General features: G+C 45.9%; 1 protein-coding gene across 2 annotated transcripts in view; it reads right to left on the bottom strand.

Moving 5' to 3' along the window:
- Positions 1-20,376, bottom strand: part of rbms3 (RNA binding motif, single stranded interacting protein) — a 246,819-nt gene that overhangs the window by 152,551 nt on the left and 73,892 nt on the right. The window lies entirely within an intron of this gene.

Below are 20,376 nucleotides of genomic sequence, written 5' to 3'. Positions count from 1 at the left end.
AAAACCAATACAATTTACATACAGGATACAGGATTTGCTTCCCCATGTCCTTCAGCATTTTCATTGATTTCACAGATGATGATTCATGGATTAGGGATGTTTAGGGGACAGATCCACGTATAAACCTGGACATGGTGAATTTAAAGGTGGTTTCATAAGGGCACTGTTGGGCCTTTGCAGAGGTTTGTCCTCTCCTGAGTGACATTCTGGTTTCAAATGCAAATCTCGCCTGAAAATGATCCCACATGTGTTTTATTCCCTAGCAGAAGACTCCTCTCCTTCAGAGAAAAGTACAATGAGCTTCTACATTCTTTTTCCAGCCTCATGTTATACTCTCAAAAGCCAGGGCAATTTGTGAGGAGACATCAAAGATGAAAATCAGCGGTGGTCTGGCCTATTGTGCTCGCTAAAAGCTTTCTAAACTATTTATTTACCCTCCATTGGAGACTTTTCACGAGATGATAGCAGCGCACTGTTATTGTTGTGGTGTGTGGCCCTCCATTCTCCGGCTGAATGTGCCGGGGCCGGGCTCCGAGAGAACGGCGCTCGCTCAATTGTGCCGTCACACAGATTACCACATGAACAGGAAACTCCTCGGCTCGGGCGTCTGCCAGCAGCGGACCACCTCTTACATACCGAGACAGGAGAATCATAGTGGGGCTGAATATGAAGGGGTCTGGCTGCAGCCATGGACGGACCATTACCATCACAATGAGCCTCACGCTGGGTTTTTAAAATTAATTTCGGAGGCTTACCACACACAGAAAGAGAACTGTCCCCAAGCCAGCGCGGTATTCCTTCACTTAATGGTTGAGAAAGACAAAACAGCTCAAAAAGCATAATTAATTAGATGCAAGCTGATGATAAACACCAGGAAGATCCCATCAGATCAGATCCGCGTCTAACGGCTCATCGATCTATTAATCTGTGCCAGTCTCCAAAGTGGAACTAAACTGTCGAGGGCTGACGCAACAGACGGTCAACAGACACGTTTGATGTTTAGTTTGTGGTGAAGGTTACAGCTGGACGGCAGGTGGAGAGCAGCGGGGACAGATAATGAGGCTGAGTCACAGTTTAGACGAGTAAACAACTCACGTCAGACGATGGAGGAGACGGTGCCGCTCGGGAGGGGGCGGCATCGGGTCGAGTCTCGAAAAAACGCAACATTTATCTATTATAAACTTGACTCCTGATTGTGGTTCGGAAGTGGGAAAGGAAAAACAAAAAATAGACAATGAGGACGCACCTAAAAGAGATAAAGAGCTGATAACAACTTTGAGAGTCTGAATCTCTAGACTTCAGCACAGGGAGCCTATTTTTACTTCCCCACAACTAATTTTAGAAGATGGATTTAGCCAAAACTTTGATAAACTGACAACAGCTTTACTTGCTGGCAGACGACAGCGTCTTATTTAACTTTCTGTCCTTTTGGGAAATTGCAGTCAGTTTAATATCTTTGAGTTCCCCTAGGACCAGGCTGTCGGCATCCTGCTGCATCACATCCACATCTCTTACAGGACAAACATGTAGGCTTGCCTTATAAAGTATTAGAGTCGTCTTCTACCTTAAATTTCTACTGTTAACGTCAAACAAATAAATATACATCTTTTCTTTATTTTCATCTGGAAAATAAATGTGTTTACTTTTTTCTGAATATCAGCAGACACAAGCTTCCCTTCTGATCAGTCTGTGAAAAGCTCATATCCGCCTAAACCACCAATATCTCAATCATACTCTAGTAAATTAGGACTTGAGGACAGCATATTCATGTTTTCTAATCATTCATATAATCTAGACTTGTTTTGAGTTGATGAAAAAATATCGTCGATGTGATGCTGAATAATTAACGCGGTAAATCTGTTGTTTATTTGTGAGCTGTCCTGCTGCCACAACTGAGTCCAAACAAGCATCTTCCATGAACGCAGCTTGTTGCATATTTGCTCCGACTGTGGAAATCGCTGGTTTCTCAAAACCCGGAGGGAGGAATAAAACGTCAGAGGGGGGGGGGGAAAGGAGAAGAGACGAGAAACCGGAGAAAGTAAAAGACCTCATCTCTGTGCCATATCTGTGTTCAAGCTTGAGATCACTATTAAAAGTCATTGATATGAGTTTGTTGTTGTTGGTTTTCAAACAGGGAGGTGCACCGATAAACCAGCAAAGCGCCGCTCTTGTACCAGGAAACAATTTCGGCCCACTGGTTTTTTTCCCCCAGTAACGAGGGAGCGACAGAGTAGAAAACACTGGATCTAATGTCAGCTAAAGGGCACTTAGGCTATTCCGGTGACAAACGCCACCATGGCTAATGTATATCACCGAACGGAGATTGAACCGGCCATTTCTGCGTACGAGCCAGCCGGCGAGCAGGCAGTCAGGATCTCTATTTAAAGACATCTGAGGGAGCAGCGTTCGCTCCTCGCCTCGTTCGCTCCTCGCCTCGTTCCCCGCAGCAACACAATAAATAACGAAATCACAACACACTTAAAAGCCCCGTTGTGCCACAATACCCACATATATCCTTCTCTCCACAGTCCCACTCCTCTCTTAACTGCTCTAAATTATTTCAATTCGGCGAGAGAGAGAGAGAAATAAAAAAAAATCATTCACATAAAACAATCAGTCTTGGTCTCGCTGCTTTTTCTCCACAACAGACTTATGTGACAATCCGGCGACATTAAACAGCCCACTGGTGAAAAGAGAGAGAGCGCGGGGAAGGAGAACAAAAATAATAACAAAAGGATGCATCCAATTATTCACGCACAATGATCGCTGTGTTATCCGGTGAGGCAGGGGCTGCCGCACAAAGCAGATCCCCGTCGCCGCTTAATACATCTTAAGTACCGACAATCGCCGGGAGTCACATTTGATGGGCACCTAATTTCCCAGCACTGCTGTCACTCCTCACGAGTTATGGCCCATTGGCACCATCTCAAAGTCTTACAGTATTTATGATGAGGTGATGGTCCTGGGGACATTAACTCGTGCCCCCAACACCTAACACACAACCACACACACACACGTGTATATCGTTTAAGGCGAAGACCTACTATATAGACATGAGCCCAAGGTTCATAGCACCTCATTGCCTTAGCTACTACCAGGCAATAAATTCTACAGCAGGAATGAATTGGTTGACCTTGAGGGAAGCCCGTGGTGCACGTTGTAATCTAACACCGTGCTTTATCCTGTCTGTCTTTCTTTCACCTTGTTTTTTTTTATTTCTCACAAATGCATGTTTAGAAAAAGAAAATCACCCGACTGCATTTATCCAATTTGTAGATTGCAAATAATTAAAATCACATTTCAAAACACAGGGAAGGCGTAATCCTCTCAGCACCGTGTTTCTCTCTCTCTTTCTCCCTCCCTCTCTCTCTCTCTGACTGAGAAAGAATTGACTTGCCTCTCTTTGGCTTCAGGTTAAAAGGCCCCTCCTGAAATCCAAGAAGCACCTTGAAGCACAGCGGCTACGCGTGCGAGAGCAAACAGTGTGAGGGAGGTGCTGGAGCCCGGCTGCCTTTTTACCGGCTATGAGAGTGCGGCGGCATATATTCACCCTTCAAACCCACCGCCGGCTCCCATTCCTGCTCCTTACCAGAGCAGGAGTGTCACTGGGCCCCGAGGTAAGAAGGGACACCTCAAGGAGTGTGTGTGTGTGTGTGTGTGTGTTTGTATGTGTGTGTGTGTGCGTCGATGATGGTGCCGCCACTGCATAATGCAATGACGTCTGTTCGGCAGTCAGAAATCACTGCCTGTGGGCTTTAGAGAATACGTTTTGCACTGTATGTATTATGCAAATGTGTAATACATTTATTTATCGGTGCAACATGGAGTTTGCATCAGATGCTTCATAAAAGAGAAACTGAGTAACAGGTGTCCTTGTCCTTGACCAGTTCCTGCACTGAGGAAACTATTCTTTCCAAAACTATTTGGTTGCACTGGGAGTTCTGGTTGAGGATATTGAGTTTAAAACACTTTTAATTTGATGGAATTACATCTACTACATTCAACCAACTACTCAACTGAAGGGCTCATAAATAACAAAATTAAATCACACACTAACAGACACACATCTATAACTTTTATGTCACTTCTGCCTGCTCTCTACACATCCTTCTTTTTTGCCAATTAAATCAATTACCCCTTAACCACCCTCATTTGTACTCGTGTCTCTTCTTCTTCTTTTTTGCCATTTATGTTGAATCCTCAAGCCATCACAGAACAAGCTTCTTCTCTCAGTGGAAATATACTGAAGACGCTCAGCAGGTCGCTGATGTCTGATTGTAATCTCCACCGCTCTCTGCCCCGAGATCCAAACTAGATTTCCACACAGAACTTCATTGTGCTCGTGCTAAAATCTCCTGAATGCATCTGATTTAAACGTATCAGTCAAACATTTCCCACTGCCAATCATTCAAAAGGTTAAATCTGTTCAATTCATCTCTGATTAGGCCTTTCTATTTGTATCATGAAGACAACATCTTGTAACGAGCTCTTCTGTTGTTTTGGATGACTTTTTGTTCATCCTAACAAATCTCCCGAGTTTATCAGAGTTTGCATTTGCTTTAAAAAGCTCACGTTAAATAAATGTCCAGCATCAAGCAGAGCAAGCTGTGGTCTCCCAGTGCTGGAGCAGCATGCAACACTGGTTTGTTTCTCATCTATGAAGACAGCAGTGACCACGTGCTGCAGATTTCAGTGCTTTCAGCCTTCCAAGAAACGTGTGTGTAATTTGGTGCTGCAGAGAATACTCACAGAAAAACACTGTGGACGCTTCAAATGAGGGCAAGTTAGCTTTTAGCTCAATAATGCATATCGAGATTTGTTTGTTCAACCTTCTTGTCAATTATGTCAACTGAAGCATTTGGTGTTACCTGCTCTCATAAAACCTACTCGTGTGTCTACACACTCTATTGGCCTTTCCCACACGATAACACATTATAGAGTTTAATCACCCAAACAACAGGTTTTGTTTAGTTAAAATCTGACAGTCGCCTAATTGGTTGTAACATTATTCCAGCAGGAGAAACACTAGAGTCTTTTATTGCACTCCCCTGTATTTATGTGAATTATTGGGCCGATTGCAATTAGTGTCACTTATTTGTATTTATTTAAGCTGAGCTTCTACCCAAATCAGAGAGACTCTGTGTGAACGTGTGTGTAAGCTAGAGTGTAGTAATGATCATTATTATTTATGAATGTGTGTACTTAAACTGATAGCCATGATTATGTTGGTCACTTTAGTTCTAATACAACATTTCACAGTTTCCTCTCCACTGAGGCTCGAGTAAAGAGGTATTCACGGGAAACAGCTGAAAAGTGGGAGACAGGAAGTAGAAGTGACGGTGAGACAAGACAAAAGGAAGGACGGAGAGTGAAAGAGAAAGACCTTCCACTGATGCTTTCCACCTTGAAAGTCTGCTGACGATCCACTCTCCAGCGGCTTCGGGAGTCTGCCGCCCTCCGTCCTTCCTTGGCTTTCACTTTTATCGAATTACAGGGGCGCAGTCTCACCCGGCACTCGGGCATCTCAGCGTGAGACGGGTCGGCTGGAGCGTTCCAGACAATTACCACCGAAAAAAGGCCCCGAACAGAGAGGGGAAACTAACAGGTGTGGAGAAGCGCTTCTTTGGATGACTCATTAAACAACTGGGCTATCGTGTCCTGTGTGATTTCAGCTTTTAATGCTTTAACAATGTCACTTGTCTGTAGCCATAGATTTCTCCCCCCCCCCGGCTTGTAATTGGAAGAAGAATAATCGGGATCCTAAACCGCAAGCAGAGGGTCGAGAAATATTAAGATGACAAAATCAACCCTCTTCCAAAGGTGCTAAATCTAAAATGGTAATTTAAATATAATGAGGTCTTATTGATTAAATTGTAATTCAGTGATTCAGAGTAGCACAGTTTCCTATTGATTAATGACAGACTTTATGTTGTGACTAAACAGATGAGCCTCTGCTGCTCGTGAGCCCCCAAAAAAACTCCTAACCCGGGTCATCACGGGTGAAAACAAACCAGGCTTTATTAGAGGGATGATGGACACTCTGGAGGAGGCAGCTGGGCGGGGGGGGGGGGCAAAGTTATCAAACCAGACCGCTAAAACATGCATCATATCCCAGAGAGGAGATTGGATTCCAACTGCAGGTTCAGGGCAGCGCCACCGAGGTCACTCCACAATCTGCACGGGGTCAGAGCCGAGGCAGCGCTACAAGCCGGTTTGACGTTCTCCATTAACTCAGCTGCTCTAAGACGCAACACAAACCTGAGCCGCTAAACACAACGAGAGGGAAAAGACACAAAAGAGAAAACGCACACAAACAATCACACAGAAAATCTTGTTTGATAAATGGTGAGTGGAGAAAAAGAATACATTAGAATAAAGGCAGAGGCGGATCTAGGATTTGTCAAGATCAGGGGCCATTAAGGGGCCAAAATTTATACAGAGGGGCCAAATACATGTCCAACATCAATATACAATTATTGATTGAGAAATATGCACATTTAAGTCAATCCTGGTTTCAATTAGCTCTGTAGCTTTATCATCAACCTACCATTAAGTATATTTAAAAAATTGCTCTATGTTCACATTGTGTATTTCAAAAAAGCAAATTATCATATTTTTGCTAGTATTCATAAAAATCAACTGAAATGACAGGGGAACTTCATGGGCCAATCAGATTTCAGTTGGGACTATTGCCCCCCTGGGCCACCCCTGGATTTGCCCCTGGCTATAGGGTTGCACCAACATCTCCAGACATCTAAAATACATTTTCTAAAACACAAATTAACGTTGTGAACACATTGCGATAGAATGCCTTTCAACAATCAAACCAAAGCTGTGGGACTGAGTTTAAAATAATAAGCCCAACATACTTCATGTTAGGATCATCTCCACTGCTGAAAGAGGCTCTCGGTGAAAGCGAATTTACGCACATGTACATGTGACCCGAGCTAACATCTGCTGCTTTCCCTCACATTCTGTGGTTGACCTTCTTTTTTAGCCTGCTTTAAACATCTATATGTAGGCACCGGATCCGATGGTGAAAGCCTCCAGCGTTTCTGTTTGGAAACACGATCGCAGAGGAGCTTGTTAGCCACACGCTGTGCCCCGGCTAACGTACACACACAGAGCGTATAGAGTCCGCTAGCCACCACAAGCCACAGCTTTATTTATAAAACTTCACCCCACCTCAAATGACTTGTGGAAGTGAGTTCCTGGAGGAAGGTCACTCGGGGTAGTTGAGACGCTCGAAACATCAAGGCCCCCCCTACAGAGATGTCATGCTTACAAGCAGGAGAATGAAGGCAGACACAAACAAGAAGGTCGGGTATTGACTTGTTCCGCTTTGTGACTTGTGGGAAACAGATCAAAAAGTGAATGTTAAATACCTGTGGCTTTTGTTAACGTTTCACTTCACAGCTGCAATGTCATTAGAGGTGTTTTTTCGTTAAGGTGTTAGAAAGACGGGTGAATCCTCGCGTCAGTACCGGTGTAGCCGTCTGTTGGTGCTTCACTCTACCACCAGAAGTGACAGGGGGAACAATCACACTATAAAAAACTACAATAAGCACAATAAAAAGTAATATCGTGCGAATAACTGCACCACACGTTTTTACCTTAGGCCTCCAAGCTACTCGTTTTGCAGTATATCGCAAAACCATACGACCTGCACTTATTATACAATTACTCAAATTACATTTTATCCCTCTCTAAAAACCCAAACACTCCATCTCCACAGAAACAACATATCTGCGGCGGCTGCAGCGGTGATCACGTCTGTCGGAGACATCACGGGGGCTGTCGATTAGCGCCAGTGAAAACAACAAACCACGCAAGCGCAATTATGCGTGTCCATTTGAACATAATATGGGGAGAACATGAGATGCGTGAGAGCCGGGGGTGACTGTTGTGTCGTGTGGGGGTGGGAGGCTGGTGTGTGTGTGTGTGTGGGGGGGGGTGTGCGTGCTCTACAGAGGAATGTGTGTGTGCGTGCATGTGTGTCCATCGGGCTGATTGAATGCAGGTGTCCATGTTGCATGCTTGTGTGACAACAGAACAGGAGCCGGGATCTAAAGAACACATGTTTAGGGTCGTTTTGGGACCGGCGCTTTGACTTGACAGCATTGTTTGGGTTTGGGTGGGTGTTTCAAAAAGAGCTGCTCGGGATAAAACACAAGTCTCTGGGGTTTACAGTTGCAACACATTTTCCATTTTAAGATTACAATCGCTCATAGCCATCAACTTTGAGGGATTGCAGAGTGGATTGTTTTTCACACCAGACAACAGGCGAACGGCACCACAAACAATTTGCACCATTTCCAGACTCTCCAGTAAATCACAACGCTGCGGCGAAGTTCAAAATAAGTTTTTTTTAGGTTCCTTCTCGATCGGGTTTGGACTTGTTTAACTTTCTTTTTAAAATAGGATTGAAATAAAAACCTTCTCTCGAATATGTTTCTTTATAGAGACAAAGTGCTGCTGTAGAATAAAAAACACCCGAACGTTTTATTCACCAGAGGAACGGCTGCTGAGATCTGACGAAATTGGAAAATTGCTACGTGGAAGTCGGACGTGGTGAGAAACACGAGCTGCCAGATGATGAGATTAAGTGTATCTCAAAAATCCGTATTTAAAAGGTGAAGATGATGTCAAAAGATTGATTGTAATAACTTTGGCTGATCCCAAAGTTTGTTTGAAATTTGGCTGGATGTTATCTCGACCACAAAGATGCCTCCTCTATGTTAGCGGGTGGGACACGGACCAAACCAAAAAGTCAAAATACACATGAAAAGATGGTTTATGTCATTTTCAATAATTCTTCTCACAGGGTTATATTATAGGGATAATCGGTCAATTGGGTTTATTATTTATTGTTTGATGCTATGAAAATAGGGAGAAACCTTGGATGGAAAGCTGAGACTGACTGATGAAGGGTCGAGCACTTTGATTTCTTCTTCTGACTCTAAATGACATAATTGCAGCAAACGTTAGTATCTGAGATACTTTGTCTTCATTTCAGGACAGTCGGAGGAAGTGGAGACATGTCGTCCATCTTTATAAACAGTCTATGATCTCAACATCAACCCGGTGAGTGCAGCTACTGAGGAGAACGACGCCGAAACTGAGCCGTGGCATTACGCCATGAGTTGTAATAAAGCAGGTTGTTCTTTCAGTGTCGGCACGGCCATTTAGAAAAGCTTTATTATCGTAAAGGGCTCATAAAGAGGCATCCTGCAGTTCCTGGGATGCACGAGGATGCATGAGACAAGGTTTTAATCTGAGTGTAGAGTGGAGGGATGGAGGCTGGCAGGCCGGGCCAGTCTGTCAGGGTGACCTCATGTGTTTGGCACCGGGGAAGCCGATCAGGTTTCCCTCTGTGCAGATTCCAGCTTGCTCACTCCACACCAGCCCCGGGACCCAGCCCCCTGAGGCATGTGTGTGTTTGAGTGCTGAAGTAGATAATTGCATGTCTCTGTGTATGTGTGTGTGTGTGTGCATGTGTGTGTGTGTGTTTGTGTGAATGCGATAGAGAGGTAGAGATAAATTATAAGAGATAAATTATTCAGATCAGCTATGGTTGAGAGGGAGGGAGATTGAGAGGCTGCAGGAGGGGAAGCTATGTGTCATTCCCCTCCAGTGAACTCGGTGAACTCCAAAGGGCTCCCACCCTTCCTCACATACAACCCCCCCGCTGCCACCGCCACCGCCACTACCCCGGCCTCCTTCCTCAACGATAAACGTCCTGCTCTCCTTCCTCTCAGGCTCTTATGCATGCACACGATAATGTGGGTCAGGGAGTGTGTAGGGTTTCAATATGTGTGTGAACTTTCTCTCACATGCTCGAAGTTTCAAGCCGTTTGAATATGGAAGGAAGCACAGACACTTACTCAATAAGTGTTGATGGTATCTAGTAGCAAAAAATGTAAAGATAGCAAAATGATTAAACATCCTTTGCAACACAAAAAGTTAAACGATTAGGTTAACACAATATAATTAAAGACCATTATTGACATTGGTTATGGTAGTTTGTACAATTATTTATTAGCATTTAAAAGATATGGAAAATGTCTTAAGAGTGCTTTGGATATTATGATGTAATAACAGCTACTTAGCTTGCATGTCAACACAGCAGAGAAAACGCCTTCTGCTAATGAAGACCATGTGATAAACCTGACAGTTCTGGTTAAAAAAAGTAAGTGAACTTTGAGATGGGATGGCTTTGTCAAACTTAATGTGATAAGTCTAAAATCCCAAACACTTTTTAACATGGACCCCAGGAAGAAGAGCTGGACTGGATCAAAAGACATAAAGTCCTCTTACGCCCTCTTTTCTATTAGAAATACAAACAGAGAAGAAATAGATAATTTCATGAGGGATGAGCAAACTAAACAAATCTTGGAATTGAATCCACAACAGCAGCCGATTGGAAGCCCACCTCACACAAGTGTTTTGGTGGTTACCCCCTATTGTAACCCAGTGTGACCCACTGTGAAACAAGGGGCTGCGTAGGCACACTATTGGCAACTATGGCTATGGTAACAATACAGCACACGCTGCCGGCCATCCTCTTAATAAAACCTCAACAGGCTCAGAGGCTTCCCATTTCACAAATCACTGTGGCAACTGCCGTACCAGTCCCACCAGCAGAGAGCCGAACTACGCCAAACACACACAAGGACACACAAACACACACAAACACACACAAGCGCACACAAGAGCACACAAGCACACACAGGGGTTAAACAGATGCGTCGTGCTAGTTGATGCTGCCACACATCAGCCGTGAGAGCCGAGCGTCCTCTGAAACCATTGAGTGGTGAACGATGGAGCTCCGCTTGGCTGTTTGACCGCTCTCTCTTCAACTCAGAGCATCCCTGGCTCTACGGGACGTCCACATAACTGGGGCACGGAATTCCTAAACATTTCCGGAGAGTACCCGCGAGTGTCAACAGTTGTCTGAACGATCACATCGGGGTCTGTGGCGGGGGAAACGTTGTCTCGCTCTTTCCAGAGTGTTTATCCAAACGTTCGCAGGCAGGGTAACGTCAGCTTAGTGATTAATTGCAGGCCCGAAGTGCTGAGGACACAGAATCTGCTCTGGATGGCGCCGACTGCAGCTCCTACAAGGGTTTATTGCTTTATCGGCTGAATCCTAATGTGACCCTTTCTCCCCTCACTCTGATGGTTCCACTGGTGCCGGAGAATCCGAAAACACTCGGCTACGAGGTGCTGCGGTTAATTGTCCGACACAGTTTAAGTTTTCACTTTTGAGGTAGGGTTTTTACAGCACATCCCATTGATGTACTGACAACATAAGGATTTGGGAAATGATTGAAGCCCAGCATGTCTTCACTGGGCAGGACACAGATCTCTAAGGGTTGGCATACAGTTCCCTATACAGCATGATTCCCACCGATATGTTGGATGAAGCCGAACATATGTCGGTTACACAAGCGTGCAGCTGTTGTTTTTGGGGGCTAGAAATAAATAATGGATACAAGTCTTCCACAGGGTACTCAAGACAGCTAATGAGAGAGAGAGAGAGAGAGAGAGAGAGAGAGAGAGAGAGAGAGAGAGAGCAGACAGGGAATTAGTAACTGTTTTTTCAAAGCCGCCTTTTGTCTATCCACCAACATTTTCATTAAGAGCCCAAGGACAAAGAAATACCGGAAGATGAAAACATCAGGATTCATCAACTGTAAAAGTGCTCAAACGCTAACATTTGCATTTATTCAAAGCGTGTACCTGTAATGTTTTGCATAAAGACACAAAGTAAGATTTGTCGTACTTGAATGCGTTTCCTCTCCCACACACACACACACACACACACACACACACACACACACACACACACACACACACACACACACACACACACACACACACACACACACACACACACACACACACACACAAACACACACTGTCACGCTGCTTCTCGCTGGAATGTGGGTGACCTTAATAATTCAGGGGGGAAAGGGGAGAGAGCCTCACAGTGGACTGAACAGGTAGGAACTCTTGCTCTGCATCAAACCCTCCAATAGGTTTGTCATTTTCCTCTCTACCAGCTGACTACTTGCCCTCTCCGTGTGCGCACTGGGGATGACTGTGAGGCAACATGATTAACTATTGAAAAGGGAACGAGCCGGCATCTCGTGTGGAGACCACATATCATAATGACACTTTTTAATTCTGTTGCCAACGGCTGTTTATGTGCTACTAATTACTGGTGAAGAATAATAATCTCTCCTCCAATTGGACTCCATCACGCCGAGGGCTTTTTTCCGGCGCTCCTCTCTTTTCCATTCATTCTGGTTTGTGACTCCACGGGGCTGTGGCTTCGCTCTCTGCGTCAGTGTCCTTGCCGTCTAATTGATGCCGCCTACCTGTCCCGCTCAGTGTTTTTCCACACACTGACTAATGCGCACACGTCGGTGCCTCATAAGCGGCCGGAGCGGTGGAAGGAGCTGCCAAAGAAACCATTCAGGCAAAATCTAAGAGGGTGGCTTGAGTCATTTAACTCAAATAAAGCTGGGAGAAAGGCCTGTTTGCTCTTGGTAATCCCCCACTTGCTCGACAAGGCTTCACAAGGTTCATCTGCTGTGCTAAATTGGTGCACGTATCCTTATTTGTGTAGGAGCTCATTGTGGCTGGGTAAGAGGGGGGATCTGACAGGACTGGCAGCTATTCAAGCGCTCATGCCTATTTGCTTATCCTCATTCATGGCAGAATTGGCTTTTTTTACTGAGCCATTTTTCAGGGCTATGCGTGACACACTATTTTCATTGAGCCTGCCACTACTAATGCAACTGTGTAGACTCAATGTTGCAGGCAGCGGTATATGTTTTTAGAAGAGGGGCGACTGGGGCCTCCCACAGTAATCACAGTGGTAAGGTTACACTACCATTTGCATGTCTGTGGCCGCTGTCTCCTCCGGTTTCCACGTCTGGGTATCTAGGTGAAGACACTAGGTCATTGGTCTGTGCAGCCACAATGGAAATGAAATGCAAATTCCTGAAGAGGAGATGTACACGGCAAAGGATTTTCTATGTCAGCCTACTACTTAGTTTAATGAACAGCCATTGTGAAAAAAGGATCTTTCCATCTTTTTCTCTTTTTCTCTTCGCAGGTGATTTTCCAAGTTTCTTATTCTGAACTCGATTCCTTGGTCGGACTTTTTAACTGTATGATTTACAGGACTATGAGAAAACAGCTTCATGGAAAACATAGTATCGCCTACACAGCTGATTATGAATTGTCAGTTTGCCAGACATATCTGGTTATGGGGCCGAGCACAGACTTGGACTTTGCACCTTTAATAAGCTGAAACCAGAAGAGAAAGACAATACTGTCTGAGCAGCCTCGCTTTCCGAGGGCCCTCATGGGAAAATTGTCTTTACTGCACCTCACACATGCAAAGGGCTTCACTCGGTTAACATATTCAAATAGCAACACCATAAATGATGATAAAGAGACATTCAGGGTCTGATTAGGCTCGGATATATAAAGCAGGCTTTGGTCTCCCTCGGTTGCCCTCAGCCGGGAAGGTGAAAAGGCGATTCTGCTGCAGTAGGAGCCGTGCAGGGATCCTCTGGTGTGCTGCTCCTCAAAGTGCACGCAGCAGCCACTCGTTAAAAATGCAGGAGCAATTACCTTGGCTGAGCCTGAGTCAGTGAACGCGAGTCAAGCTGCCATCTCCCCCCACCTCACCCTGCCTCCACTGCTGCTGCTGCTGCTGCTACACCAGCAACCTGAGCATTCCTCACATGGACCGGCATGCCAGAGGTAGGGCAGCAGACACCGGCAGCTTCGGTTACACGGGAAAAACAAAAGCCCTTCTCTGCCTCGCCGCCTGCCTGCCCGGCTGTCTGTCTCCCACCAGATGCAGTTACTCCCCCCCCACTCCCTCCCTCTCCCTCCGCACCTCACCACCACGTGACCTGCAGCCTAACATCCTTCTGTCTTGGCCTATTTAACTTTCAAAGCTATATCAATTGTGTGCATAAGTCAGGTCATGTTTGCCCTGTGCCGAGCAGTTTCATTCTCAGGCATAAAGTACTGAACCGAGTGGTGAGAGGAATCAGCCTCATTCAGACCTATTATTCCGGATCTATTCAGCAGCAGCAGCAGAAGTTTCAACAAAGTTTGTAATCCGTTTATCTCTTTTTCTACAAAGCTGATAATCCCCGACTGAACATATTCACTCACACGTATCTCTCACAGTTGGAAAACACTACCTACAGTGTTGCCAGAGAGATGTTCGGTAAAGTTTACATATGGACTTAACAATGATGTGTTTTCTAATAGTCTCCATTCTCACAGCACCGATGGAAAAGGTGATGTGAAAAGTGGCGTCAAGCACAGATGGCGGGAAACCACGGCCAGCAGCCAGCGGGGTCTCCCGGAAATTGAGAAAGAAGAGAGCGCATGAGCAATGGAGGAAGGGAACGAGGAATAACAAAAGAGGGATAACATGAAAGAGGATTTCAAAATGAAGAGAGGTTTGGCAAAAGGGTCGAGATTTTATCTCAGAAATAGTGACATAAACAGTGGAAGATGAAAAGGGGCCAAACTCCGAGGCTGTAACATCCTCAGAGGAAAATAAGAGAGTGAAAATGCCACGACGCAAGAGACCCGAGAGTGAAACAGCGGGTCAGAGCCGACAGCTGCGGGTAGGGACTGATGTTACTGAGAGAACTGCAAGTAAAAACAGGAAAGAGGGAGAAAAGCAGGTGTATTTGTAGAGTCCTGCCGCGTTGGTGGATTTTTTGAAGAGCACATCAGGCGTCTCTTTTCATCCGCCTCGCTCCGTCTCGCTTTATGTTGTCTGCACATTTCTATTTCTCTCACTTCAAAAAAATCTAGAAAGGGTTTCATTCCAGTTCCTCAAAAGGAGAAAGCACTAAACCCAGGGACAAATAATTCTCTTTACCAAAGAGAGAGACTAACCCACCTCCCGGGGTTGAGAGGTAACATCCAGGATTTATTTGAGACGTGCACGATCACAGGAAGGGTTTTCAGGTGGCTCTCTCTTCACAGCGAGACGTTCAGAAGCTGGTGGGGATTCAGCTTTTTCCAGTCGAAGGAAACTCTCCCGGCTCCCTCCACCACCAACCTCCCCATATGCCCCATTTCCCCACACAGGTAGGAGCTCCTGGCTCCCGCAGCACCGGCTTGGTGTCGCCTGTTATCTCCAGATGGTCGGGGGGAGGAGAGTTAGGAGACCAGAGTCCCTGGGGCAAGAACTCCACCGCAGAGCACATCATTTTATATTTTTGGGGCATTTATCTCAGATGCTGTTCTTCCCAGCGACCTCCAGTGAGTGAGCAGGTACTTTGTTCAGTGTCTCGCTCAAGGACACTTAAACACTATGACACCAGCCTGTAGTGGAGAAGCTGCATGTGACCTGGTTTTCAGACCTTCACTCTGAGCACTTGACCAATCACCAAGAAAAATGACTCGCACATATATCGTAATATTTAAGCGGCTGCAGCCCAGGAGGTGGAGAGGGTCATGCACTAACAGGAAGGTCGGTGGTTCGATCCCAGGCTCCTCCAGCTTTCATTTTGGAGTGTCCTTGGGCAGGAGAGAACTCCAAATTGCTACTAACGGCTTTGCTGGCAATGTATATGAATGGTGTCATAGAAAATGTACTGTGGTATATATATTCGTAATTTAATAATGTGCAAATGCATTGATAGACTTATCTTGCACATAAAAAAAATGTGTGCAATATAAGTACAATGGATTGTCATGGATAAAGATTAGGTTTCTCCTCCCAGCTTTGCAAATACAGTTTGCAGAAAAAAGAAAATGTTTTTGCTTCATCAGTCCCCTTCTCACATATCTTACTCTGGTCTTCTATCAAAATGGATGTCGAGCGAGCAGCCCCACCAAGCAGCCGTAATGAGATGTGGACGGCCGCATGAGGAGGGCCACGTCTTAGCACTCTGCTCTCGTGGTGGATGAGAGGCTGCGGTAAACAGTAATGCACATGCAACCTTAAAGCCTGGGTGCGTGGATAGGGGTGGGCTGCCGGTTGATAGATGAGAAGTGCTCAGAGTACCCCCTGCTGCAGTGTGTGTCAGCGTGCGCTCGCAGCGAGTGTGTGTTTGTGCACGCACTGGCAAATAAATGGAGCTGTGTGCGCCCCCCCCCTGACTGACAGCTCCACATTAATGGATTATACGGCTGCATGAAGCCATAGGGCGAAGGCAGGTAAAAAAAAACAACTACAACAAGACCTATTAGTTGATTAACGATGAAACAGCCGCCCGGCCACACGGGGATTGGCAAAAACATGAAGAAAGAGCAAAAAGCAAGATGGAGCTCTCGCTAACAAGGCTGTCAATTTGATCTGTTGAAGAGAGGGGGGGGTGGGGGGGGGGGGGGGGTTGATGGGTTAAGATTTACAGCAGAGCGGGGACAGTATTTTGTTGTGGGCAGTCAGTCGTGAAGCACGTATCAAGAATTACAAGAGGGGAAATGAGTTATGCTGCCCCTGTCTTAGTGCTAATGAGAGCATGTCGTCCCTGACTCAAACCGGGACCGGGCTTTGGTAAATGGAATGGAAGACGTGTATTTATTTTTTTTTTTTCCAGACCTAAAAGCCCTTGATAAACTCTTCAAAGCAGTTCCACATCAGCAGTGACTAAGCTGCTCGCTGAGTTTTACGCAACTGATAACTGATAAAATGAAAGACTTTGCAAACGGCTCCTTTTGCTCTGCCTTTGATTTGGCCTGCCCTCCATGTCTATGAATATCCGTCTCCCCCCTTGTTGTCTCCATTTCTCTTTTCTCCTCTATCGAAGCATTAAAGGAGGATTTAGATGGCTCCGTTGTTATTTCTGGAACACAATGGACCAGCCCTGCGTAATGTAACCAAACCCTTTTCCTTGCTTTCTAACTGGCCCCTCCCTGCCTACAACATCCATCCCTCTGCTCTCCGACCTTTCCTCCGCTCTCACACGCAGAGATACGCCCCGCTCCCTCCATCCTTCCCTCCATTTATTAAGAATTAGACAGGGTACAAATGGGGCCTATGGCCGGGGCAGATACAGGCACAGATCCTCTCAATGGGCTCTATTGACCGGTGTTTATTTAAGGCCGGGGACATTAGCCGCTGCTAAATCTACCTCAGGCTGCTCCTCTGGGTTCTGTATGTTCGAGCCTGAATTTAAACTCTGGCGACTGTCCATACCCAGATGACAACGCAAGTGCTCATAGACATTCTTTAGTGCATCCTTTTTGTGTGTGTATGCTTGTGTGTGTGTGTGAGAGATTGCTGACATTAGGCATGTAATGACCCGGCCTATCGACGGTGCAGCAGCACAAGGGTGAAAGCGGCTTCCGCTACCTTCTAGTCCGGCGACGCTAAAATCAACTATCACATCAGTAATTTGAGACTTCCTTTAGAGAGTTGTGTGTATGCAATAATGAAACGGAGAAGTGGAAATGCCTGTCATCGGGAGAAAATTAGATACAACGCACTCACTAACAGGCACTTAGCACGCACATTTAGTTGGAATTCATATTCCCTTCCAAACACCATCGTAAAATAACAATAATTGATCCGTGCGCTGTAATCGTCCTCATGGGTGAAGGGAGGGGCCGGGCCGGGGCCGGAGTCGGGCGTTTTACTGTAATTTTCTCATTTATGATGCACATCTATTACCTGCCGTTAAAGTTGAATGCACGGCAAGCTGTGAACATCAAACCGACACAGAGCGACGCGTACAGAGCAAAGGCCGAATCTCAGCGATAGAGTCTGTGGACTGATCAGCTGGGGCCTGGACAGGAATAGGGTCTTTAAAGGATCCTCTCATCAAAGCAGGATCCTGCCTGCCAGCCCCCCCCCACCCCCCGGCCATAAGCTCAAATAAGACACACACACACACAAGCACACACAAATCCTCTTTCAACAATCAATAATTCAGCTAAAGAGAAGCACATGCTACGCCCCACTGCATTAATCAATAGGAAGCCAAATGTTATTGTTTTATCTCATTCTCTGACTTTCACATTCTAATCTGGGCTGATGAGCAGACGCCGGAGAGAATCGGAGAACTCCATTAATTTGGAATATAACACTCACACACACACACGCTCATGCAGGAGGGGGTGAGCGGGACCCCCAAAGTCAGAAGGCGCCTCCAATTATTCTGCCAGGCCATTGTGAAAATGTTTAACCCCATTTCTTTACAATAAAGTCCTCAGTTATAACCAGGCACAGATGCTCTATAAATTTCCTATGCATAGAATCTCAAATATGTGTCATAAAATGGAGGCGAGAGAAGGAGAATGGCAATTCTTGGTATGAGTTACGCCCCCCCCCCCCCCCCCCCCCACTCCCCCTCCCTACAAGATATTTACGCCCCCCACCCCCCCACCACAACCACCACCATCCACCCACATCTCTGGGGAGAATGAGGCGATACCTTGAGAATGCAGCGATGGAGATGAACAAAAATACCTGTGATTTGAGACTGATGGCTAAATCTGAGCTGGGGAATGTGTGCAAAAAGGGGGGGGCTGGGCTGTGTGCGTGTGTGTGTGTGTGTGTGTGTGTGTGTGTGTGCACATCAAATCAAAGTGACTGCCATGTGATTTTGTCGGCTGTGAAGTGAACCTGCCAGCCAAGGCCCCTCTCCCCTCGCTGTAATCGAGCCATCAATGATCATTAATGAGAGTGTGAGATCTCCACTGCACCTCTCGGCCACAATCGCCCCACACTCCGGCCTCTCTCCACGCCTCCCTTTCTCCCACTGACCCCGTCTCCGGCTCCATCATATCAACCGGCAAGGCCACAGGCGATGCTAACTAACCATGAAAATGAATATGAATGCTGGCTGCTGATTTATAAACGGAAATGCACGCCGCTCCCCCCCCCCACCGTTTGCATGACACAGGACCCGAACAGCTCAAGGATGCATCAATCGCTGACGGTGGCAAGATCGGATCTGCGCTGACCTTGGGAGTGAACTGCAGCATCGGCGAAGGAGGCAGGGGCCCCTGTTGCTACAGAGCAGGGAGGCCGAAAGCAGGACGGCGGGTGGAAGGGAGGGGGGGAGGAAGGGGAATGGAGGGGCATACCCTGATTGAGAGGGCCCCAAGATGAGTAACTCTACGATATGAGAAGGGGGATGGAGAGATGATGGAAGGAGTGGAGGGGGGTGGGGGGGGGGGGGGAGCAGGGGGGAGAGGGAAGCCATATGGCAGCAGCACAAATGTATTAAACTATAAATCAGGGGGAGCTTGTGGACTGCCAGGTGGGGCTGCAGGAAGGGTCTTCCCTGCTGGAGTCGCAGAGGTTCAAATCCCAGCTCCACACGGAGGAGGAGTATCGATACGTCAATCGTTCTATTCATAGATTATTTATTGAATTTTTCCCCTCCTCGTAAATTCCTCGTTCCATGTTTGAGCTTTTTCTAACTTGCCATGGAGTTCTGTTTGTTAAGCTGCCAATACAACAAGCCAATACCTTTCGTATGGGAAGATATGTTTTTTATTTCCTCCATGATTCTGAGACTTTTCTTGATTAAATATAAAGTAGAGTTTCAAAAGTATCCTATGATCATGATCAGGGGTTACAGAAATAATTAAAAAAAGCAAAATTTGGCACTGAACAAAAGGACAGAAATAGAAAATTGGGATTAAAGAAAAGTGAAAATGATTGCAATATATGTATAGTTGGGTTAGACTATTATAAGTACTTATATTATACTGAGAGGCACTTAAGTGGCTGGTTGGACTTGACTAGTATATACTGCAATATATATATATAGGCTTGTTCAGCCTTTGCCGTATATCAACCCATCACAATGATGGGCAGAAATGAGTGATTCACATGTGGTAGAGTAATCCACCAAAAGGCTTCCCTGTTAATCCCTTGATGATGTCTGGGTAAAGTGCCCAGCCAGTGTCCTGGCAGCCACCCGGGTCCAGGCCTGAGCCTCCATCCCACAAGCACTGATGCATGGTACAGCTCGAGCAAACACAGGCAGTCGTTCCTCATGCCTGCTCTGCATCTGTCAGACACATCGCAGCAGAGAAGGAAGACTTCATAGCCCTGACGTCTCTTCTTTGTGAAACATAACAATACGACATTTGTGCCTTTTAGTGAATTATCAACTTCATAGATGAATGTTTTATTAGCCTCCTCAGAAAAGTGGCACTAAAGCGTTGAAACACTGGCCTACATTCAGCCTGCAAACCCTTCATGAGTGAATTAAGTCTCCATCCTAATTCTGTCATCTGTTTTATTGTATGACTGCGCACACAGAGCTGCATGTTATTTTTTACAAAAACACGTTTATTGACATATTAAATCTACACGCCATCCGCAGTGTGTAACATCAGGAGCTTAGGAGTTTACAGGTG

Source organism: Pleuronectes platessa, chromosome 18, assembly GCF_947347685.1.
Source record: "Pleuronectes platessa chromosome 18, fPlePla1.1, whole genome shotgun sequence".
NCBI classification, from domain to species: Eukaryota; Metazoa; Chordata; class Actinopteri; order Pleuronectiformes; family Pleuronectidae; genus Pleuronectes; species Pleuronectes platessa.
The sequence above is the reverse complement of the archived record's forward strand: the minus strand, read 5'-3'. Positions and strand labels throughout refer to the sequence as shown.